Genomic DNA, 21,348 nt, shown 5'->3' on the forward strand with positions numbered 1-21,348 from the left:
CAAGTGTACTTAGAGTGTTCTCTATCCTGGTTTATGGCATGCCTTACAAGAACAAGAAAGCTGTTTTTGTACACATGATTTTTCATCTTTTGCAGGTAAAATAGCCAATATTTGGCCAAAATCAACTATATTATGTTTCCATAACTTATTTTGTTGCATGCATTCCAATCTAGGAGGTAACAGCACATACATAAAGGCATCAGGTAACACAAGTCTATATCTATCATAGCTATAGTTATCAAAAGTCCCCATCCAAAGCCAACTTGTGCTATTTTCTGAAGATTTCATACATTTTATTCTTAAAGAACTTTCAATATTTGACCAAAACTGTTCAGCACACATTTGTTTTCCTACATCAAACTAGTATAGTTCATAAATGCCGCCCACATGTATGCGTTTCTATGGATACACAGTGAGGCTATTCTTTCCTTTAGCAAACCTTAATTTTTCCAATAATCTGTGAAATAGTTCGGGACTGTATAAGTAACAAATATACTTAGTCTCACTTGTGAAAAACAATTTGATGAGGTACTAGCCTATGTCTTATATGAATGTGTATAGAAATGTCATTAAGCTGTTTGAACTATTGTTTTCATACTTTTGCTTCACCATCAAAATCATCTTTTGAAATAAAATGAATTCTTTCAACTATGAGTTGTATCTTATTCATATTAGCACTTATTGAACTTCACATAGGTGATATGGGATCAATCACATTATGTCATATTATGTAATAACTAGGTCAAAGGTCAATGTACCAAATAATATGTACCTGTCCTACTTCAAAATGTACAATTCACCTAAAAGAAAGGAATTTATATTTGTTTGGTAGGTGCAGAACTTAACATCAGAGACCGGTGGACATGACCCAATCTTATTATAAAGTATAAGCTTTGACCACTTTACACTATCTGCAGATACAAGAGGTCACTAACCACCAGTCCTCACACAAAGGTCCACCTACCCATCCTCTTTGTAACACAAATAGTAAGCTTTCCTCCTTTGTAATGTGAATAAAATTGTTTCAATAAGCCAATCAGTCACCAAATATAGTAAATCACAGCTTATAAGTGGTTATGTTGGATTAGGGGGTGAAATTAGGGGAATAAAATACAGAAAAATGCCAAATATAAACACTAAGTATAGCACATCAAATGGAGTTAAAAACAGGAGGAAAGTGTTTATCTAAAAGGGAGAGGTAGCTTATGATAAAGGAATTAAAGGAGGCAAAATCAGCAATGCGAGAAATGAGAAGTGAAAGTTTGATGACCTTACCTTGGACAAATATATGGGGCAGGGCCCAACAGGTCCAAGGACAGCCCAAAGGCAACTGTGCTATAACATCCCTTACAGGTACCCAAATTTCAAGTGAAGTTGTGTTCATTTCCATCTAATATAAAAGGGTGAACAATTTAGATAATATAGATACATATAAAGTATATTTCTTCTACATAAGAATTTAATAATAATTGGCATAAGATAGAGATAAACTTATCTCAGATCCAAGCAGAACATACCTTATCAGTTTTTAAACTTGTAAACTTTACTGTGAGAAATTATTAAATTGCTTCTACTTACATTTGCATCAAGATGGAGGGCTAATATAATACTTCACAAATCTTCTCTTTATTTTCATAACCAGTCACTGAAAATGTGAGATTTTATTTCCTTGAAATGTTATGACTGGTGTAAGGGAGATAACTGAATGATATACATAAGGTGTGGTAACCTCTAATACAGTATCCATGTAATATAGATGAGTTCATTAACAACCTGTATTAACTTCATTGCAATTAAATTATCTCAAAATACATTACTGATAAAGTGAGAACCTAACATTTAGACTCCTATATTTAGTGGAGACCTGAAGAGTCATGTAATTTTAATTTCTAAGATGACGCAGCTCTTTCATATCACATAGTTCATATTTTCTACAATGCCGGCATGTAGAGTGCAGCCTTCCATAACCATGCAGATATCATCTCATGCCAATTTGGATTCTTGCGATGGGATGCAAAGTTTCAAGAACAGTGTGGATTTGAATGGAATGAATATGCACTGTGTGACTAAAATGGTTATCATTCTGTAATGTTGGACCAAACATGGAAATTCCACAAGAGCAGCTTGACACAAAGAAATAGGATTAATTGAAAGTCAATAGTAGATTATAATTGGGCTTATACAAGTGCCAATGGGAAATGATGACTTAAGGAAACTGTTCTTGTTTGTTGGTATTCACTGCTACTTCAACAAAAGGGAATGCAAGAGAACTGAACTAACTACATGAACAATTTCAAAGCAGGAAAGTGTAACAAAAATGGACAATTAGAGCAGGACAATTCAAATCAAAGTGTGAAGGAATACCATATCCTTAATAAATTACCTAAAAATTACTCATGCCAGAACATCCCACATGGTACAAGTGATCTCTCTACAAGTGTACTTAGAGTGTTCTCTATCCTGGTTTATGGCATGCCTTACAAGAACAAGAAAGCTGTTTTTGTACACATGATTTTTCATCTTTTGCAGGTAAAATAGCCAATATTTGGCCAAAATCAACTATATTATGTTTCCATAACTTATTTTGTTGCATGCATTCCAATCTAGGAGGTAACAGCACATACATAAAGGCATCAGGTAACACAAGTCTATATCTATCATAGCTATAGTTATCAAAAGTCCCCATCCAAAGCCAACTTGTGCTATTTTCTGAAGATTTCATACATTTTATTCTTAAAGAACTTTCAATATTTGACCAAAACTGTTCAGCACACATGTGTTTTCCTACATCAAACTAGTATAGTTCATAAATGCCGCCCACATGTATGCGTTTCTATGGATACACAGTGAGGCTATTCTTTCCTTTAGGTATCACGGTACCAATTGTTTTTCCATATACCTCAATGCTAATGTTCTGTGAAATAAATATACTTTCTGTCCTACTTGGGCATGCATGTCACACACTGCCATATAGAACAATGCTAGATTGTCAATTTGACAATGACATAACCAGGTACTCCATTGCATTTAAGAGAGATGACACTACTGGAACTAGACAGGGGTAAGAGTTATCTAGTCACAACAAGCACATTTTCAGCCATGTGTACCATATTTAAAAAAAAATCATAAAAAATACAAAATATGATCTAGAGAGAAATTAACACAAACTCACATGTTGCCAAGAGGCTCAACATTTTTTTAAGCCAAACAGAAAGTACAACTCTTACATAATGCACCAATCACAGGAATGCTACTAATACTACTACTACTACTACCACTATCACTAATAATACTATTACCACCACCACGACCACTAATAATACTATTACTACTACCACTACCACTAATACTACTATTACTACTACCACTATCACTAATAATACTATTACTACTATCACTATCACTAATAATACTATTACTACTACCTCTACCACTAATAATACTATTACCACTACCACTAATACTAATAATACTATTACTACTACCACTATCACTAATGCTAATAATAAAGAGAAGATGATGATGAAGAATGATAATATGAAATGAAATTATTTTCTCTAATATCTTCTTTCAGTAATATAATTTTAAAAATAACCTGCTGCTGCTGCTACTGCCAACACGTGTGTGTGTGTGTGTGTGTGTGTGTGTACACATCACCTGCATTAGGAGGAAAACCCCATGTTAACACAGCAAGATTAGGAGGACCTATGACATTAAGAGAATATCCTCCTAATGCTTCCTCCTAATGTTTGTGGAGTAACATGTGAAAAAATTTAAATATTGGAATTTGTGTGATTTGTTAAGTTAGATCGTAATAAATTTTGGTCATATTGGTTGGGCCGAAATCTTGTATGGAGATGATAATAGGTAAAGAAAGTGTGTAAAACAATGTTTCCCTATGTTATCTGACATACTTTGGGAGGACCTGTTTGAAATGTGTACCAATTGTCACTTAAACGATTTGCTAAAGATATCCCTAATAGCAAAAATTATGTATTTATTAATATTCTAAGATTCATACTAATCGCTTTAAAAATTGCTGACGTGCTGTTAAATCCTATATACATGCATGCATGCATACATACATACATACATACATACATACATACATACAGTTTGAGTTCGCAGTTTCATATATTTAATTACGCAGATGGTGTTTAAAATGTTTCGAAAGTCTTTATCAATGTTTCGGAAGCTTATGGACCTGCGCAAGATGGACTGAGGTAATCTTAAATATGATTGGAGTTCGTGATAATAGGCTGACCAGCCCAATAATGTCAGCGTTTTGATGACGAATACAATTTGCTTACCAAGTGCCAAATAACCAGAATAAGTTCTGTTATTTTTTTAACAGAGAGCATTGATACTTTTTTCGAGAGTGAGAGTGGCAGGAGAATTATTGGCAAAATAATAGAATTTCAAGAAAAAACGTTCTTCAATTCGCTGACCAAACCCTTACACGAACCGACACAAACTGACAGACCGTTTACGGACAATTAAATGCACCATAACTACCTTGTTACTCGGTTTTATTTCAATTACATTACTTTGTAGAATAATATTCAGGTTTGTCTTCGCAGATATCCAGAGTAAACCTGATTACGTAGAAGAATGTATTTCATTGCAAAATTCCAACCTGTTTTAATTAGAACCATAGATAAAATATATTATTTCATGCCAATAATAATGATATTGTAGGTCATCCTTTATATACACGTTCATATTTTGAACCATTACTTGGACAAACAGCATCTAATCTTGCCATGAACTTGATTTTTAAATGTAAGCAACCATCACATTCTTTGTGTCTTTAAGCTTTATGATAGTTTCAATGAAAGTAGTATTAATAGAAGCAAGCACGTATGATTGTGATAATAGTGACACGCGCACACAATTCAATTAAATGTTTAAGTAGCACCAGTCCTCAGTGTCCTACACGTCACTTTAGGTAACATAAACATTTTAAGGCTAGCGCTGAAACATTGTCGTCTCAAAAACAGTTTCATTTCTTTGGCAAGGTTATGGGCATTTATTTTGTATCAAAAGGATAAATGAAGGAGTTAACTTAAGGTACATCGAGTTCATGCAATTATATGCAACTACATTCGTGGTGAGAAATTGTACACATGCTGTAAATGAGACCGAACATTACAAGAATCTACCATAAAGGTCACTACCATTATGCAAGTACCTTTCTTCAGCAGTTGCATGTAAAAGAGTTTTGCGTCATACAAGTAGAATAAATTAACCTCATTAAGACGAAAAATTGTTTCCAGAGGCTACTTGTTAACTTGCCAGAGGTAGTTGTTTAAGAAGGTTTGTACAGTATTCAAAACCAGTATGGAAACAAACTTATTTATTTTATACAGTGTAAAGAAAGACTACATGTAAATTAAACACATTACCATTTTCAGTGCAGCCAATGAAGACCAAGCAAATATTTACCTGGCATACGTCCGTTTATTAACTAAAAAGAACCTAAATCATATTGCGGAAATATCTCATGTATTAGCTGACAACCTATTTCGCACTGTAATTTTTCATTACAGATAAGTTTTACAATAGAAATTGTGCTGATCACATTTTAACCAATTTTAATATTGAGTGCATTATTTTAAGGTATTTAATTTGGAAGCCTCTGTATCTATTAAGTTATTCTTCATCACATCAGAAATGACCTCGCTATTATATAAAAGGTTTTGTAAACCTTGTGTTTTATAGTACCCCCATTTCTTGAACAAATACCATTTTCACCACACCAAGAAAACAAATATTCTTGAGTTCCTGCATATAGAATAATATATCGTGTTATTATGCCCCTTCTAAAATAGCATAAGGAGAGCATGTTGTTTTGTTGCAAACCATGAAATCTGCAACTTTATTACCTGTAAGTCATGAATAGACGACATTTTCCATTTTCAGACAATTACAGCAATGTATAAGTAAACATTTGTTAAATTTTGGTTTTACATTCATAGGAAACCATAAGTTATACATTATGTTGTTTACAAAATAAGTGTTGCTTAACGTCTTAGCATATGACGTAATGTTTTCTACCCTTTAGCTTATTCCATCTCCATGATAATAATTCCTTTCAGAACGTTAAACCTGGCATTTTTTAAAATATTGTTTACAAATATTATCTGTGGAAAAGATAGTTCAGTAATGGAGATGTAAAATGCACTGTTGGATTAACTTGACTGATATTCAGAACAGAACTACTTTGTTATTATTATTATTATTATTATTATTGCCATGGGTTTGGATCCCCTAATAAAAACTCGTCTTTGTTAAATCTCGATTTAAACATTTATCAGAGAGAGCTTCAGTTGAGTTCATGAAAACCTTTTAGACTTATTGTTACAACTAAATTATGCCTTCAATTCTCTGATTGTATAAGTTAAATTTTATTCACATTTAATTACACATATGGTTTTGTTAAAAAGATCAGATGCTGTACCTATTGATTGTATCCAAAGCAAATGAAAATAAATGTATGACATGCATTTGTTTTTTTTTTTAAAATTCCTTTAAAATTGAAATTGCGCATATGCGGCATTTACAAAACAGTAAAAGGCATTGCGTATGCATTACGTTCCATTCCCTTACAATCAGGATCAAGTCGGTTATTTAACAATAGTCCCAGGTGGGATTGGAAGGTCTTTTCTGACTGGAAAACTACATCAAAAAGCCATAAGCCGTGGTATTTCGCAGTGCAAATTGTGTCAGGATGATCCTTTATGACATTTAAAGTTTCACTACTTCATGTAATGGCAGCCATAATCGATGGCAGGTTTAGCATCATTTCTACAATCTTGAAATTGTAATGAAACTCTTTCAAGATTGTAGAAATGATGCTAACCAGTCACTAAAATAAATATTGATCTTACATGATGTTTGAGCCTGGTCTCTATCATTTCTTGTGCTACATGGCGTGCCTTGGCTGAAAAAAATCATTAGTAAGTGACAAAATGTAATCCTGTTTCGTCAAAATTATGATTTACTTGAAAGATGAAAAGCTTATATAAATTCTAACATCTAAATATTTTCATGTGTTACTCCACATACATTAGGAGGAAGCATTAGGAGGATATCCTCCTAATGTCACGGGTCCTCCTAATGTTGGTGCGTAAACATGGGGTTGTCCTCCTAATGTAGGTAATGTGTATAATCTGTTATCTTCTTCCATTAAATGAGTAAAAACAATTTCACGATCACTTTCGATTATGTAATCAATATTATTTTGAAGGCAACCATATTTTAGAAATAAAAAATGTATTTTATGAGGATAAATATCTCGATAGTTGTGCATATGAAAACTGATATAAAAGAGGTATTCTTGCGCAGATAATATTTCAAACACATTTCGTCTACTGTAATTTTGAACTCACCCATTCATACTTTCTTCAGTTTAAACCTATCTCACTTTACTCGGAAAAATCGTACTGCCGTAAATTATTTCAATGCCCACACTTTTGTCTAAGATAAACCATTTTAATGTGAAATGAAATTTTCATAATGTACGTGTATACGTTGGCGTATTGTAGTTTGTTTTATTTAATGAATCTAAATAAGGAATGAATTAATGTTTGAGTTCTGTCCTTATTTTATTTTCCAAGAATAAATGACGACTATATTTAGCAATATACCCCACTTCATTGACCTGACTATTCCATTTAACATATCACAATGCTTACTCATGTAAACAACCACTTGAGTTTAACTAGCCAATCATAAATAGCTCCAAAATTGTACATATGTTGATTATTAGAAACTTGACAACACCTATTTACAGATCCTGTGCAATCTACGTGACATAACTTAAACCAAAAAATAGATATAGCCATGCACCAAAAGTACAAACAACGTATATATACATAACACACACACCCACATAACGGAAAAGAAAGATGCCTCAAGAATGACACAAAATATATCAAACAAAGCACTACAGTACAAAGCTAGGTGAACGTGCATCTGTAATCAGATTCCTATTGTCTTTGATGTGCCTAATTCAGAAGTTATATTACTGCAAGATCAGACCTTAACTTTAACAGGTAAATCTTGACCATGTTCTGCATTATTTCCCACAAATTTAATACAAGCTCAGCCAAAACTCACTTTTAGTTCAATTAATTGTCAAATGCGTCTCATGCAATATAAGAAAGAATTTCCGGATAGTTTGCAGATGGTCTTTCAAGGCGTCACTGTGTATACTGATGTCTTCGATGTATGCATCATAGCCATCTACATGAGATGTACCATGTTTATTAAACGCTCGAACGTTAAGAGAGAGTTTTTTCATACCGAAATGTATCACTTTATATTGGCAAAGTCTACCCGGAAATGCAGATACCGACATTTCATTTGCGCTTCCGTAACTGGTATTCGCCCAAATTTTCTCTACACGTCGAAACTGGTGACATATTTTTCATTTCCAATTTTGTCAATGCGGTCATTGTTTGTTGTTATTGCAAATGAATCTGTGTTGGTGACACTGTTCAATGTTTTGGTACTAGTATACATGGCGAACTCCAATTACTTCGCTTGGTTCAATAAAATAATTCTGAAACATATATTCAGTTTCCTTTTTCAAACATTTCTGCTGAAGAAGATTCATCCTGTAAAGATGCCGTTTCACATGCGTAGAATATACAATTTCAAGATCATGGTAGATTTTATTAGTTAGTGTTGGAACATCTACAAATAAGCACAAATATTCACAATCAGCTTTTTTTAACCCAAACCTTTCTTGTGTATGTAGATGCGAAAGTGTCTGGCCCAGAGTATTTCAAATATCGGAATTCTGAAGACTGGTTACTCCAAAGTCACTACAGTCTGATTGCAAGAACTAACGGTAATGCGAATTAAATCCCAAGTAGTCCTAATAGCACTATCACAAGTTCAAATGTATGATGTTCCAACTGAATTCCAGTGTTATTCCAAATAATTTCTAATACTGACTATCTAGATGCGCGTGTAATCTAAAATATGCTAATAGGCCAGTGGTTTGTAGTGTGACGATGTGCTAACAATGTTTTGATGTATCACAATAATATAATCCAAAAGTCTTCTTGTCTGAATTCCCCAAAATTACAAAATAATGTTCCAGTCCAAGAATATTATTGATGAGCACTTTGTAATTCAGGCGAATAATAATTTCAATGAATAATTCTGCCCAAATGAAATACTGAACAAAACAATAATACTTATTTTGCATCAGATGTTAAATGCAAGAATGAGTAATTTCTCAAGTAAGCATGTTTATATTTTTTTTAATCCTCAGACAAAATAGGACTAGGATTGGGGTCAAAAGATCATTTCAAGAATATTTTTAAGTTCTCAGCAAGATAAGGTATATTACTAACTTATAATAAAGAACATGGGAAACATCAGGCAGACCACGTTTTATGGGGGAATTCCAATGTCATAGACCCAGAGAAAAAAAATGTTTTCTTAATCTTTATCTAACTAATTAATCCACAATCATAGGAAAAGATTAGTTATGTAGTATTTTGTTTGCAAAATAAATGGTACTTAACGTCATACCATATGCTGGCTACAGTATTGCTTTCTTCCCTTTAGCATATTCCATCTCCATGATAGTAATTCCTTTCAGAACGTTATACGTGGCATTCTTATATGGTGTACAAATGTTATATGTGGTAAGTTAGTTCAATAATGAAGATGTAAAATACAATGTTGGACTAACTTGACAGATATTCAGATCTAAACTACTTTGTTATTATTAGTATTTATACATTTTATTATTATTATTGATATTGCTCTTGTTTTTGTTATTATTATTATTATTATTATTATTATTATTATCATTGCTATAATTATTACCATGGGTTTGGGTCCCTTAATAAGTTCGTCCTTGTTAGACTTGCTCAAAACATGCATGGTTTTGTTTGGTTTGATGGTACATCACATCAACACAAATAGACTATTTTGTACTGAGGCAACTGGAGTTACCCGAGAACATATTATGGCAGCCCTCCCGTGCTGACGTAATGGCAGGATTCTAACCTGCAGAGTTATGGTTATAAATTCACGAATAGTTACATATGTTACGGTTGTATACATACTGGTAGTAAAACTGATTTAAAAATAAAATGAACAGTGAAATCTATTGATTTTAACTTTCATCGTTGACATCTTCAGTTGAGGTCATAAAAATCCATCGGACTCTTTTGTTAAAACTAAATGAAGCCTTCAATTATCTGACTATGTAAGTTAAAGTTTATTAATTTTTAATTACAGATTTGGTTAAAAAAACAATGCGATGCTGTACTTATTGATTGTATCCAAAGTAAATGAAAATAAATGTATCACATGCATTTTAAAAGATTTTTTCCCCTTAACATTGACATTTCACATATGCGACATAAACAAATCAGAAATGGGCATTGCGTATGCATTACTTTCCAATCCCTTACAGACAGGATCAAGTCAGATTTTTAACAATAGTCCCAGGTGGGCCTGAGGGTTCTTGTCTGACTGACAAACTACATCAAAAAGCACAATGCCGTGGTAATTTGCAGAGCAAATTATTTCAGAATGATCCTTTATGACATTTAAAGTTTCGCTATATTTAGCAATGGCAGCCTTATGCGATGGCAGGTTATCATAATTTGTAACATGTTCAAAAAGTTTCATTCGAACTAACTGAAATAAAGATTGATCTTACCGGATGTTTGAGCCTGGTCTCTATCATTACTTGTGCTAACGCTGCATATTGCATATGGAGTGCCTTTGCTGAAAAGGTTTCATTAGCTAGTGAAAAAATATAATCCTGTTTGGTCAAAATTATGATTTACTTGAAAGATGAAAAGCTTATATAAATTCTAACATCTAAATATCTTCATGTGTTACTCCACATACATTAGGAGGAAGTATTAGGAGGATATCCTCCTAATGTCAGAGGTCCTCCTAATTTTGGTGTGTAAACACGGGGTTGTCCTCCTAATGTAGGTAATGTGTATAATCTGTTATCTTCTTCCATTAAATGAGTAAAAACAATTTCACGATCAGTTTCGATTATGTAATCAATATTATTTTGAAGGCAACCATATTTTAGAAATAAAAAATGTATTTTATGAGGATAAATATCTCGATAGTTGTGCATATGAAAACTGATATAAAAGAGGTATTCTTGCGCAGATAATATTTCAAACACATTTCGTCTACTGTAATTTTGAACTCACCCATTCATACTTTCTTCAGTTTAAACCTATCTCACTTTACTCGGAAAAATCGTACTGCCGTAAATTATTTCAATGCCCACACTTTTGTCTAAGATAAACCATTTTAATGTGAAATGAAATTTTCATAATGTACGTGTATACGTTGGCGTATTGTAGTTTGTTTTATTTAATGAATCTAAATAAGGAATGAATTAATGTTTGAGTTCTGTCCTTATTTTATTTTCCAAGAATAAATGACGACTATATTTAGCAATATACCCCACTTCATTGACCTGACTATTCCATTTAACATATCACAATGCTTACTCATGTAAACAACCACTTGAGTTTAACTAGCCAATCATAAATAGCTCCAAAATTGTACATATGTTGATTATTAGAAACTTGACAACACCTATTTACAGATCCTGTGCAATCTACGTGACATAACTTAAACCAAAAAATAGATATAGCCATGCACCAAAAGTACAAACAACGTATATATACATAACACACACACCCACATAACGGAAAAGAAAGATGCCTCAAGAATGACACAAAATATATCAAACAAAGCACTACAGTACAAAGCTAGGTGAACGTGCATCTGTAATCAGATTCCTATTGTCTTTGATGTGCCTAATTCAGAAGTTATATTACTGCAAGATCAGACCTTAACTTTAACAGGTAAATCTTGACCATGTTCTGCATTATTTCCCACAAATTTAATACAAGCTCAGCCAAAACTCACTTTTAGTTCAATTAATTGTCAAATGCGTCTCATGCAATATAAGAAAGAATTTCCGGATAGTTTGCAGATGGTCTTTCAAGGCGTCACTGTGTATACTGATGTCTTCGATGTATGCATCATAGCCATCTACATGAGATGTACCATGTTTATTAAACGCTCGAACGTTAAGAGAGAGTTTTTTCATACCGAAATGTATCACTTTATATTGGCAAAGTCTACCCGGAAATGCAGATACCGACATTTCATTTGCGCTTCCGTAACTGGTATTCGCCCAAATTTTCTCTACACGTCGAAACTGGTGACATATTTTTCATTTCCAATTTTGTCAATGCGGTCATTGTTTGTTGTTATTGCAAATGAATCTGTGTTGGTGACACTGTTCAATGTTTTGGTACTAGTATACATGGCGAACTCCAATTACTTCGCTTGGTTCAATAAAATAATTCTGAAACATATATTCAGTTTCCTTTTTCAAACATTTCTGCTGAAGAAGATTCATCCTGTAAAGATGCCGTTTCACATGCGTAGAATATACAATTTCAAGATCATGGTAGATTTTATTAGTTAGTGTTGGAACATCTACAAATAAGCACAAATATTCACAATCAGCTTTTTTTAACCCAAACCTTTCTTGTGTATGTAGATGCGAAAGTGTCTGGCCCAGAGTATTTCAAATATCGGAATTCTGAAGACTGGTTACTCCAAAGTCACTACAGTCTGATTGCAAGAACTAACGGTAATGCGAATTAAATCCCAAGTAGTCCTAATAGCACTATCACAAGTTCAAATGTATGATGTTCCAACTGAATTCCAGTGTTATTCCAAATAATTTCTAATACTGACTATCTAGATGCGCGTGTAATCTAAAATATGCTAATAGGCCAGTGGTTTGTAGTGTGACGATGTGCTAACAATGTTTTGATGTATCACAATAATATAATCCAAAAGTCTTCTTGTCTGAATTCCCCAAAATTACAAAATAATGTTCCAGTCCAAGAATATTATTGATGAGCACTTTGTAATTCAGGCGAATAATAATTTCAATGAATAATTCTGCCCAAATGAAATACTGAACAAAACAATAATACTTATTTTGCATCAGATGTTAAATGCAAGAATGAGTAATTTCTCAAGTAAGCATGTTTATATTTTTTTTAATCCTCAGACAAAATAGGACTAGGATTGGGGTCAAAAGATCATTTCAAGAATATTTTTAAGTTCTCAGCAAGATAAGGTATATTACTAACTTATAATAAAGAACATGGGAAACATCAGGCAGACCACGTTTTATGGGGGAATTCCAATGTCATAGACCCAGAGAAAAAAAATGTTTTCTTAATCTTTATCTAACTAATTAATCCACAATCATAGGAAAAGATTAGTTATGTAGTATTTTGTTTGCAAAATAAATGGTACTTAACGTCATACCATATGCTGGCTACAGTATTGCTTTCTTCCCTTTAGCATATTCCATCTCCATGATAGTAATTCCTTTCAGAACGTTATACGTGGCATTCTTATATGGTGTACAAATGTTATATGTGGTAAGTTAGTTCAATAATGAAGATGTAAAATACAATGTTGGACTAACTTGACAGATATTCAGATCTAAACTACTTTGTTATTATTAGTATTTATACATTTTATTATTATTATTGATATTGCTCTTGTTTTTGTTATTATTATTATTATTATTATTATTATTATTATCATTGCTATAATTATTACCATGGGTTTGGGTCCCTTAATAAGTTCGTCCTTGTTAGACTTGCTCAAAACATGCATGGTTTTGTTTGGTTTGATGGTACATCACATCAACACAAATAGACTATTTTGTACTGAGGCAACTGGAGTTACCCGAGAACATATTATGGCAGCCCTCCCGTGCTGACGTAATGGCAGGATTCTAACCTGCAGAGTTATGGTTATAAATTCACGAATAGTTACATATGTTACGGTTGTATACATACTGGTAGTAAAACTGATTTAAAAATAAAATGAACAGTGAAATCTATTGATTTTAACTTTCATCGTTGACATCTTCAGTTGAGGTCATAAAAATCCATCGGACTCTTTTGTTAAAACTAAATGAAGCCTTCAATTATCTGACTATGTAAGTTAAAGTTTATTAATTTTTAATTACAGATTTGGTTAAAAAAACAATGCGATGCTGTACTTATTGATTGTATCCAAAGTAAATGAAAATAAATGTATCACATGCATTGTAAAAGATTTTTTCCCCTTAACATTGACATTTCACATATGCGACATAAACAAATCAGAAATGGGCATTGCGTATGCATTACTTTCCAATCCCTTACAGACAGGATCAAGTCAGATTTTTAACAATAGTCCCAGGTGGGCCTGAGGGTTCTTGTCTGACTGACAAACTACATCAAAAAGCACAATGCCGTGGTAATTTGCAGAGCAAATTATTTCAGAATGATCCTTTATGACATTTAAAGTTTCGCTATATTTAGCAATGGCAGCCTTATGCGATGGCAGGTTATCATAATTTGTAACATGTTCAAAAAGTTTCATTCGAACTAACTGAAATAAAGATTGATCTTACCGGATGTTTGAGCCTGGTCTCTATCATTACTTGTGCTAACGCTGCATATTGCATATGGAGTGCCTTTGCTGAAAAGGTTTCATTAGCTAGTGAAAAAATATAATCCTGTTTGGTCAAAATTATGATTTACTTGAAAGATGAAAAGCTTATATAAATTCCAACATCTAAATATCTTCATGTGTTACTCCACATACATTAGGAGGAAGTATTAGGAGGATATCCTCCTAATGTCAGAGGTCCTCCTAATTTTGGTGTGTAAACATGGGGTTGTCCTCCTAATGTAGGTAATGTGTATAATCTGTTATCTTCTTCCATTAAATGAGTAAAAACAATTTCACGATCAGTTTCGATTATGTAATCAATATTATTTTGAAGACAATCATCTTTAAGAAATACAAAATGTATTCATGAGGATAAACATCTTAGTAGTGGTACATATGAAAACTGATTTAAAAGAGGTATTCTTGCATAGATGATATTTCAAACACATTTGGTCTACTGTGACTTTGAACTTAATAAGGAACGAATTAATATTTCAGTTCTGTCCTTATTTACATTTCCAAGAACCTATGACGATTATATTTTGCAATATACCCCACTTGATTGACCTTACTATTCCATTTAACATATCACAATACTTATTCATGTATACAACCACTTGAGTTTAACTAGCCAATCATAAATAGCTCCAAAATTGTAAATATGTTGATTATTAACAACGTAACAACACCTATTTACAGATCCTATGAAATCTACGTGACAGAATTAAAATCAAAAAGTAGATATGACCATGCACCAAAAGTAAAAAGAACGTATATATACATAACACCTCCCCACCCAACGGAAAAGAAAGATGCCTCATGAATGACACAAAATATATCAAACAAAGCACTATAGTACAAAGCTAGGTGAACGTGCATCTGTAATCAGATTCCCATTTCTTTTGATGTGCCTAATTCAGAAGTTATATTACAGCAAGATCAGACCTTAACTTTAACAGATAAATAATTCTACATAATGTTCTGCATTATTTCCTAGAAATTTAACACAAGCTCGGCGAAAACTCACTTTTAGTCCAATTAATTGTCAAGTTTGTCTCATGCAATATAAGAAAGAATTTTCGGATAGTTTCCAGGTGGTCTTTCAAGACGTCACTTTGTATAATAGTGTCTTCGATGTATGCATCAAAGCCATCTACATGAGATGTACCATGTTCATTAAACGCTCGCATTTTGAGTAAATTTTTTATACCGAATGGTATCACTTTATATTGGTAAAGTCTACCCGGAAATGCAAACATCGACATTTGGTTTGCTCTTCCGTAAATGGAATTTGCCCAATTTGTCTCTATACGTAAAAATTGGTGGCATATTCTACATTTCCAATTTTGCCAAAGCGGTCAGTGTTTGTTGGTATTGCAAATGAATCTTTTTTGGTGACACTGTTCCATGTTCTGCAGTCAGTGCACATAGGTAGAGTATTATCTGGTTTTGCTACTAGTATACATGGTGAACTCCAATTACTTCGCTTGATTCAATAAAATCATTCTGAAACATATATTCGATTTCCTTCTTCAAACATTGCTGTTGGAGAAGATTCATCCTGTAAAGATAAAGTTTCGCATGCGTAGAATCTACAATTTCAACATCATTGTATATTTTATTAGTGCCATGGGTTGGGATCTCTTATTAAACTCCTCCTTGTTAGACTTGCTCCAAACGTGCATGATTTGGTTTGGTTTGATGGTTTACATCACAGCAACACAGACTATTTTGTACTGAGGCAACTGGAGTTTTGAAGCATAGCTTATCTTCCAATTATATTTTTTCGATCAAGGAAAACCACTAATTTCGTAATGTAGCCAGCGTTTCTTTGTTAATCTGTATTACCTTAGACCTTGGGATCAAATTTTCAAGTTGCTTATTAAAACTAGATATTAGTTATGAGGACTGTTGAACATTAAATTATATACCGGATCATTCTACAACTAAAATTACTACTACGTGTTTCCTACCAGAGAAAGTGCCTCGAAAGAAAGAGTGCCAGGATGCTATGAGACAATTTGCTCTATTGGCTGGTAGAAGCTGGCGAAATCTTGTTTTTTAAGTGAGGAATATGCTTGTAACAAAGAAACTTACAAATACAGCATTTGTAACAAAATTAACCTAGTTTTCATCTTGTGACGCTGTGTTTTTCAGCACTGTAATATACTAGATGTGAACTTAACGAAACAAGCATGAAACGGCAGACCATATAAATACATGCCCAAATGTATCCAAAACGGATACAGGTTTATATCATTGAATCAAAATATATTCAAATATCTGCATACCAATGCACCTGGAACATTTCATGTCTTTTTTTTTAAACTGCAATAATGGTTCTGCCAAAGAATATTTAAATCTTTCCTATCATACTTCACAAAAAATAACAGAAAATGCTGTAAAGAGCTGAACATCTAAGCAGTTCATGCAGATTTAAATACCACTATACCTCCAAAATTACACTGCTTCCTCGGATGGTTTTCTTTAAGTCGTGCTAATAAAGTTTTGGTCAAAAATTGAGCAACTAATATTTCAAAACAAGGTGTAATTAAACATTTATGTAACTGTCTGAAAATCGAACATGATCATCTATTGATGACGAACCGGTAATGAAGTTTGTAGAATTTTAAAGTACCAAAACAACGTGCCTTCTTATGTTATAATAACAATAAATATTACAGAACATATTGTACTATGACTCTATGAATTCAACAATATTAGTTTTCTTGGTGTAGTGAAAATGCCATTTATTCAGGTCATTTAGATAAGAATGAAACAGACTAAGTTTCCAAAACGTTTATATAATATCAAGATCATTTCTGAAGAATAAATTAGTATATTTAGAGGTTATCAAATTCAATAACTTAAAATAATACACTCAATACCTTTATTGGGTAAAAATTTGATATTTGTAAAAAAAATCTTTAAGACTTTCATGTACATGTATTGACATATTGCAACGCGAAATAACGTTGTCAGCTAATAAACATTCCGGCGGGCTTACGTCAAATGTTAGGTATTATTCTCTTTTGCCGGGTAGAAAACTGGGGAAACACTTTATCGTTTCAAGTCATGAATATGGAGAAGTTCAAATGCGTCATTGTTTATGCTAACTTGCATACCACTGAGTTTATTTTATGAGGTATATAAAATCCAAACATAATTTAATCAAATGAATAAATGATTTTCTCAAGTGCATTAAATTCCAAGGATTACACTAACGGGTAACACATCAAAACCGAGCATTGATATTTAGATTCTGGAATTTGATAGCATTTATTTAGTGACGTCTGGGCAATTGAGGACAGGTGCTATTTTAATAGCCAAATGAACTGCGTGTGCGTGCCACTATTGCCAAAGTCATACTTACTAAACAACGAATGTTCTCGTTGCTTACATTTAAAGACCAAATTTTTGTGAAGAATAGCTATTATTTTGTAAAAAATCTGATCAAAATATGAAAATATATACAAATGGAAGACCAACAATAGCAGTAGAACTGGTATTAAAAAATAAATTGTATTGTATTGAAATTAATCAGTCTTACTCTAGATATATGGAAATATATGCCTTAGTATTATCTAAAACATCATGTACTTGGAATAAAAATGAGTTAAAATGCAGTTATGTTGCATCTAATTGCGCTTAAATAGCCTGCTTGATTGCACCCGTTGTGTTGCTGTTTGTTCAGCGTAGTAAAGAAGGTATTTTTCGAAACGGGTCTTGAAATTTTGTCATTGTTTCCAAACGTTTACTCTTGACCAGCGACGAAAAAGTAGTGTAAACTGTGTTTTATCATGGAAATATGCAGATGAACGAAATAACTTGCGTACAATGATTATTTTGCACTTGGTCTGCAAATTTTATTCGTCAGTAAATGACTGAGTTTAGTAGACTGGTCGGCGTTTTATCACGAACTCTATTCATATTTAGATTATTTCACTCCATACTGCACATATTCACTAGGCTTCCGAAACATTTTACAGCATATTCGAAATATTTTAAACACCATCTGCAAAATTAAATATATGAACTTGCAATGTCAGACATGTAATTTCATACTTGTTATAGGTATTTTGACATCCACACATGATACATACCTGCAGGCTGGTATATATTTATTTGTAGGTGTATCAAGGTTTTAACAGCACATCAGCGCACTACTGGCTATATGTGTACAATATAACTTGCAGACCTAGGTATCCTCCACCACTGTGTAAACTTCAACATTGTGATATTTCAATACTTAATTTGCTGACACGTCAATATTGCGAGGTCTTATGTGACATGTATACACATTAACACTGCGAGGTCTTATCGGGTGACATGTTTACACACCAACGTTAAGAGGATTGTACGAATCAGGTGTGTACGCTCATTTATAAAGCAATTAGTGTTAATCATAGAATAATGATCAATATATAGTTTTTGCTATTAGGGATATCTTTAACAAGTCCTTCCAGCAACGACTTCAACACGTTTCAATCAGTTCCTCCTAATGTATATCTTACAACATATAAAATATTGACTGACCATTGCACAATATGATGAAGTGTATTTTCAAATCAACTTATACTGTAAGAATGTGTAAGTCCTCTCAGTGCAAGTGCAGTTCAGGGTGTCGTATCCAATTTGTAGAACCCACTCAATAGGGTCTTGAAACTCAATCGAAAAATTATGTTTAATCTCTATTTTGGACATTCATCAGTCTGTCCTGAAAATGTGGACAACTTTGAAATCATCTAGAAATGAAATCATCTAGAAATGTTAACAATTATTTATCATATACTAAAAGAGTAATATCGGCATTTAAAGTCGTTTAGTGTTAAAACAGATCAAGGCATTCACATGAATCATGTCCGTGTTTCCTGTGATAACACAATTAAAAAAAATTGTTTAACCTCACTTGTAGACAAAGATAAATATTTTATTATATTGCCGAAAAGCCGTATTAGAAATGATAATTATATGTAAGTGCGAGTCATTTCCATGTCTATATATATAACGTTTGCTCTATTTAAAACGAAGTTGGTTTTAGCTGCCATTTATGCTTTATGATTATTTTGCCAATCTTAAAATTCAGCTGAATGTACCAAGCACCAATTCGTCAACCAGAATGAATTATTACCATACTTCTACGGTTACATTGGACATATTACAAAGTTGACTCCATACATGAAGACAATATTAATAATCAACGCTTCTAAGTATCAGTACCTATAAATACATCAAGGGAATTATACATAAAACAAATGTATGGCACACGGGGTTTCTAAAATATGTTTTATTATTTTATTCGCATTACAATTATGGAAGAAGGATCTGCTATGAATGCGATGTGCGCCTCTGGGCAAGATATTATCAAGATCAAAATGTACAATATAGTAATATACCTTAACTCAGACACTGCTCGTTACTTTTTAAAAAAGAATTAAGCTGTAGAGCAAAGAGTATGCCTACTATTGAGCCTCAACTATATATATATATATATATACACATATATATATATATATATATATATATATATATATATATATATATATATATATATATATATATATGCTTAAATAAAGTTTAGAAATGGGCAGACGAAAATTGACTCAAACCGTACAGAAGAAGAAAAACTAAATATTGCAAAATTTTGGGAAATTTCGTGTGCCAGATCACCAGTGTGGCTATAAAAGCCTCCTCAATTTGATTTTGTCAAATATTTTGCAACAGTCCACTCGTTCTTCAGAATAAATTCAATTAAGTCAAACATCAAACTCTTGTCTATGCGCCCCTACATACAGACAGTTCGAAAGCCGGTAACAAGGTGCGAAACCCCCAGGCAGCATCTCGAGTTTGTTACTGTGTAAAGCCTTAATTTTCCAGCCATACTAGATCTTTAATGCACATTGAAATCTTTTGAGAAAAATGTCCTCTATTCTGTATATCTTTGCAAACTGAGAGCATTGCAAAAGCTACACTTTGGCAAGCATGTAATATCCAAAATCTTTCAGAAACATGATTCAAGCTACTACATTACCAAAGATGAATGGCTGATTAAACGCATTTCCTACTCATAAAAGGAGTAATGAACTGTTTTAGTAATCACATTTTAAAATAATCAGGTCTTTTGTGTGACTGATCATATTAAACAAGCAACTAACAATAGAGATTACGTATATGTTATACATTTTGCAGACAAAATACACGCTAGTGATTTCAGAAATAATAATAATAATAATAATAATAATACATGTGCTAGTCTTGTCATTCACAAAGCGTTTATACGAGCGTCTCCTCATAGTTGGAGCGTGGTTTCGTTAACCTAGATCGTAGGTTTTATTCTGTTATTTTGTTGTTGTTCAATAACAACTACTAATATTACTACTGCCCTTATCATTGTTACCACTACTAATACTCTTACAATTATTACTAATTTTCAACAAGATACCTAACACATTTTTCTAAAATCTAAACCATTAGATATCAGTGAAATAAGGACACTTAAAAAAAGTAATATTGACAGAAGTTTTTAGCATTGAATATATTTTTAACCGAACGATATAGGCAGAAAACCTAAAGAGTTCGCGTACATTGTATTCAAAATTTGATAACTATCACCAGAATCCATTTAATGCAGACATTTCAGTGAAAATCTACAGTATTATTATCTACATTGTTAGGAAATAAATATTACAATTATTAAATATATATTGTAAGGAATGGTTTAGCAAACCTCCAAAGAAAGTATTCTATTACAGACTTTCAACTCACATCACCATAGCAACAAAGCCATCTGCTGTA

Source organism: Sinohyriopsis cumingii, chromosome 18 (assembly GCF_028554795.1).
Source record: "Sinohyriopsis cumingii isolate HCF-2022 chromosome 18, ASM2855479v2, whole genome shotgun sequence".
Lineage (NCBI taxonomy): Eukaryota > Metazoa > Mollusca > Bivalvia > Unionida > Unionidae > Sinohyriopsis > Sinohyriopsis cumingii.